The sequence below is a fragment of the Amblyraja radiata genome, unplaced genomic scaffold (assembly GCF_010909765.2).
Source record: "Amblyraja radiata isolate CabotCenter1 unplaced genomic scaffold, sAmbRad1.1.pri S124, whole genome shotgun sequence".
Classification (NCBI taxonomy): Eukaryota; Metazoa; Chordata; class Chondrichthyes; order Rajiformes; family Rajidae; genus Amblyraja; species Amblyraja radiata.
This window is the reverse complement of record NW_022630110.1, coordinates 59,837-65,284: the sequence shown is the minus strand read 5'-3', so window position 1 is coordinate 65,284 and position 5,448 is coordinate 59,837. Positions and strand designations below refer to the sequence as shown.

The following is a 5,448-nucleotide window of genomic DNA, read 5'->3' as shown; positions in this document are numbered from 1 at the left end:
GCAGGAGAATCAATGCGAGGTGGATAGGGAGATCAGTGCAGGACGAATAGACGGGGGGGGATGAGGAGGGGAGGGGATAAGGGGAGCGGAGGGGGGCGTACAAGAGAGAGTGGGAGGAAGGGGCAGAGGAGATGGGAAGGAAGGTCAGCGCTCCTCGGAGAACACCTGTCAGGCACGGAAAGCGCAATCAAAACATGGAGGGGACCGCGGTCAGAATATCTTGGCGGCCGTGCGCGCATGCGCACACTCACACACACGCGCGAGGCTTCGGAGGCTCAATCCAGCGCTGAATGCAGCTCAACTCTGCCTGGCTCGCGACAGCCCTGTCTCAATGCAGGCAGGGACAGGCAGATGAGCAGCGCTGCTTCTCTGCGCTGGCTGTGGGCCTGGGGACACCGCGCCCGTCTGACTCCCGACGTTTCTGGCCACCACCGTGGGGGGGGGGTCTCGCGTGGGGACGGGAATGGTCCAGTGGCGGTTCGGCAGCGATTGCAGCGCCGGAGATCCGGGATCGGTCCTGGCTACGGTGCAGGTCTGCCGAGAGTGTTTTGGCACGTCTCCCTCCTCCAATCACCGCGCTCTATCCTCAGCCCCCCCTAGCCCCCCCCCCCTACTCTACTCCCACCTCTGATCGACACCTCGCTCCTCCAAGGGTTTTTTGGAAGCGCCGTTGGCGGAGCGGCAGCCAGCGGCCGTTATCAGACCGCGCGGGGTACGGGAGGAGGAGAAGCTTGAGCGTTCGCCGTCGCTGCTGTGCGGTGCCCGTCATTCGCTCCGACCCTCCGTGACGCCACACTTAGCATCTTTCCCACAACCGTCGCCGACACAAAACGTCACCTTCCTTTTCTCCAGAGATGCTGCCGGACCCGCGGAGTTACTCCAGTTGTTTGTGTCTATCTTCGGTATAAACCAAGTTGCCAAGCCGGGCAAAATGATTCGCCATTTAGGTTTCCCGGCGGCACTTTGAGTGGTCAGTGGCAACCGGGCAACCGCTAATTTCGAGCCCAGTAACGGCAAGTGAGCAACTCCCTCCTGGTGTAGACACAAGTTGGGCCAGATGGGAATGCCTCAAGCGATTGAGAACTGGTGTTGGCAGAGCCAAGGTGTCTCTAAACAAGTGGGGATATAACTCCAACCATGTCACCTGCGAATGTGCTATTGAAACACAAACATTGCAATACCTGCTGAAGTGCGCTCAACTGGAAAACCAATGTACATCAACAATACAATACAATACAATACAATACAATACAATACAATACAATACAATACAATACAATACAATTTTAATTGTCATTTGAACCTCGTTGAGGTCCAAATGAAATGTTGTTTCTGCAGTCATACATACAAAAAGTAAAAGACCCAAGATACTACACAATTTATACAGACATCTATCACAGCGCATCTCCTCCTCGCTGTGATGGAAGGCAAAAACGTATCTCTGCCCTGCAGTCCCCTCTCCCCCCCCCCCCCCCCCCCCATGTCAGATTCAAAGCCCCCGGCGGGCGATGGTAATTGTCCCGCGGCCATTAAAGCCACGCCGGGTGATGCAAGGCCACGCTCCGGGTCTTGTTGTTGGAGCCCCCGGCGGGCGCCAGCAAAGTCCCGCAGCCATTCCAAGCCGCGCGGGGTGGTGATGTAAGGCCCCGCTCCATGTCAACTTCAACCCCGCAACTCGGGCGGGAGAAGTCACCGTTGCGGAAGCCCCGAAAAGCGGTCTCCCAGCAGTTCCTGGTGTTCCTGTCCGCCAGACCTGCGGTTTGAGCCTCCGGAACTCCGGGGGTCGGGTCACAGCAGCGCGCCACCACCGCTCCACCCGCTCCGGACTCGGCGAACTTCGTGATGGTACGTAAGTCCGCAGCTCCGCGGCTGGAGCCCCAGGTCGTTCTGGTTGGAGGCCGCTCCACGTTGCAGCCCCAACGACAACGGAGACCCGACAAAGAAAATGTCGGGTCTCCCGTACAGGGGAAAGATTTTAAAGTTTCCCCACCCCCCCCCTCCCCCACACACACACACATACCCCGTCAAAAACAAATAAAATTAAAACTACATTGAAACGAGACAGAAAATAATAAAAAAGATAGACGGACTGAAGAGGCCGCTGCGACGTGAGTCGCGCCGCCCACCGGAACTCGCTGGAACTCAGCCGATCACGCTGCCGATAATGCAGATGCCGAGAAGTGTGCTCAGTCCAGGATGATCAATATCATCATAATCTTGTGATGTTGACTTGATAAGAAGATGATAAAGTCACATCCTAGATTGCTGCAATTCACCTGTATCAAACTGGGGGCAGCACCGGATATCCGGCATCAGCAGCAGCGCCTCGTGTCCGGGTCACGTGTCAATACGGCTGCCTCTCACGTCACAGCCACCCCGGCCCGAGCTGGGAACCACTGAGGGTTAATCCCGGAGCGCGGCCGTTTACAGGGGTGGGCGGGAAATTGGTCAACATTATTCCTATTCCCTGGGAGGTGACTTTCACACATGGAGATGTTCACAGCTCCACACTCAGCCCGGGTCTGATTCCACGCAGACTCTCCAGCTGGTTCGTCCATCTGCACTGAACCGATTCCTCCCCAGCCTGAAACAGTCGAGGAACAAAGATGAAAGGAAGAAATTAAACAACAGTGTCACAAACAGGGGACTGCGATTAATATTTCCACACTACTTACAAATATCACCAGAGAAGCCAGCGGATTCCCTGATATTTTAACACATGAAACATTAACACAAATTCTCACCTGAACCGTTCCAGACTCGGGAGGGCAAGTATGAGGCGGCGAAGAGAGGCAACAGATCGGTCTGTGAGGGAGTTTGATCCCAGTTCCAGCTCCAGCTGTGAGGGCTTTGTACTAAAAGCGGAGGTTAGATCGTGGAGTCCAGAATCTGTGAGATTGATACTGTCCAGCCTGGAGATGAGAGAGTGAGGGTCATAGAGAGACAGGAGACGGTGTAAATCTCCAGTGTTTATCAGCGACACAATTACTAATCATATTAATGTTCAGTGCCAGACACCCAGAGACTGCACAGACAATCTCATAGTCTGAAACTTACCACAGTCGCTGTATTTCACAGTCCGAGTTCCTAACACCCGCTGACACCAGTTTCACTCCAGAGTCTCCCAGTTCATTGTTTCCCAGTTTCAGCTCCGTCAGTGAGCGGTTTGTGCTGAGAGCGGAGGCGACATCATCGGCTCCTGAATCTGTGAGACCAACAGCCCACAGCCTAGAAATGAGGGAATGAGGGTGAGACAGGAGACAGTGCAAATATTTATGTTCGGTGCAGATACCCAGTGACTGTAAACACAATCTCGCAGTCTGAGACTTACCCCAGTCTATATTTTACAGTCAGGTTTCCTCAGAGCAGCAGACAGCAGTTTCACTCCAGAATCTCCCAGGTCATTCCCTCCCAGGTCCAGCTCCGTCAGTGAGGGGTTTGTATTGAGAGCAAAGACAAGATCCTTGGCTCCAGAATCTGTGAGACCGACAACGTCCAGCCTGGAGATGAGAGAAAGTGAGGGTGAGGGACACAAAGAGACAGGAGACAGTGCAAACCCCCAGTGTTTATCAGTGACACAATTACTGATCATATTAAAGTTCAGTGTCAGACACCCAGTGACTGTAAACACAATCTCTCACAGTCTGGGACTTACCACAGTTTCTGTATTTTTCAGTCCGGCTTCCTCAGAGCCGCAGACTCCTGTTTCATGCCGGAATCTCCCAATTTATTCTCAGTTAGCTCCAGCTCCGTCAGTGAGGGGTTTGTACCGAGGGCAGAGACGAGATCCTCGGCTCCAGAATCTGTGAGACCGACAACGTCCAGCCTGGAGATGAGAGAAAGACTGAGGGTGAGGGACACGGAGAGACAGGAAACAGTGCAAACCCCAGTGTTTATCAGTGACATAATTACTGATCATATTAATGTTCAGTGTCAGACACACTGTAACTGTAAACACAATCTCTCTCAGTCTGGAAATTACCCCAGTCTCTGTATTTTACAGTCCGCATTCACCAGAGCCGCAGACATAGTTTCACTCCGGAATCTCCCAGCCTGTTCCCTCCCAGTCTAAACACAAACAGACAGAGTAAGAAATAATCTGAAATCAACTCCTGGAAAAACTTCTTCCAAATAGATATTTCTGGAAGCACCGCAAATGATTGAATAAATACATAGAAAATAGAAAATAGGTGCAAGAGGAGGCCATTCGGCCCTTCGAGCCAGCACCGCCATTCATTGTGATCATGGCTGATCATCCCCTATCAATAACCCATGCCTGCCTTCTCCCCCATCCCTTGACTCAACTAGTCCCTAGAGCTCTATCTAACTCTCTTAAATCCATCCAGTGACTCGCCCTCCACTGCCCTCTGTGGCAGGGCATTCCATAAATTCACAACTCTCTGGATGAAAATGTTTTTTCTCACCTAGTCTTAAATGACCTCCCCTTTATTCTAAGACTGTGGACCCTGTTTCTGTACTGGCCCAACATTGGGAGCATTTTACCTGCATCTAGCTTTTCCAGTCCTTTTATAATTGTATATGCTTCTATAAGATCACCCCTCACCCTTCTAAGCTCCAGTGAATACAAGCCTAGTCTTTTCAATCTTTCCTCATATGACAGTCCCGCCATCCCAGGGAACAATCTCGTGAACCTACGCTGCACTGCTTCAATCACAAGGATGTCCTTCCTCAAATTAGAAGACCAAAACTGTACACAATGTGTTCTCATCAGAGCCGTATACAACCGCGGAAGAACCTCTTTACTCCTATACTGAAATCCTTTTTTTATGAAGGCCAACATTCCATTAGCTTTCTTCACTGCCTGATGTACCTGTTAGCCAACTTTCAGTGCCCGGTGTACAAGGACACCCAGGTCTCGCTGTACCTCCCCCTTACCTAACCTAACCCCATTGAGATAATAATCTGCCTCCTTGTTTTTGCCGCCAAAGTGGATAACCTCACATTTATCTATATTATACTGCATCTGCCACGCATCTGCCCACTCACTCAACCTGTCCAGGTCACCTTGCAAACTCCTAACATCCTATTCATAGCTCACACTGCCACCCAGCTTTGTGTCATCCGCAAATATCTGTTGTTGTGGTGTTTGGTGACTTTCACCATGTAGTCTCATTCCCCGAGGATGGGAAAATGTTCCCTGTGCAGAGAACGGCTACAACACACCTGACACGGGAGAGGGGGAAAGGAGTTGACCACCGCAGACCTGGAGGAGGGGGGGGGGGGATACGGAGTCGATCACCGGAGACATGGGGGAGGGGGGGACGGAGTCGACCACCGGCTACACGGGGGAGGGGGGAACGGAGTTGACCACCGGCGACACAGGGGACGGGGGAACGGAGTCGACCACAGGCGATATGACGGAGGGGGAGTACGGAGTCGACCACCGACAACATGGGGAGGGGAACATAAAGAGGGCTGTGGTGCACT

General features: G+C 52.5%; 1 long non-coding RNA gene across 1 annotated transcript; it reads right to left on the bottom strand.

Moving 5' to 3' along the window:
• Positions 1–2,869: 2,869 nt before the first annotated feature.
• Positions 2,870–4,000, bottom strand: LOC116969216. Its single transcript, XR_004410681.1, has 3 exons — positions 3,983–4,000; positions 3,058–3,228; positions 2,870–2,912 (listed from the first exon to the last, which is right to left on the bottom strand). It is a non-coding gene; the product is annotated as an uncharacterized LOC116969216 (long non-coding RNA).
• Positions 4,001–5,448: the final 1,448 nt, after the last annotated feature.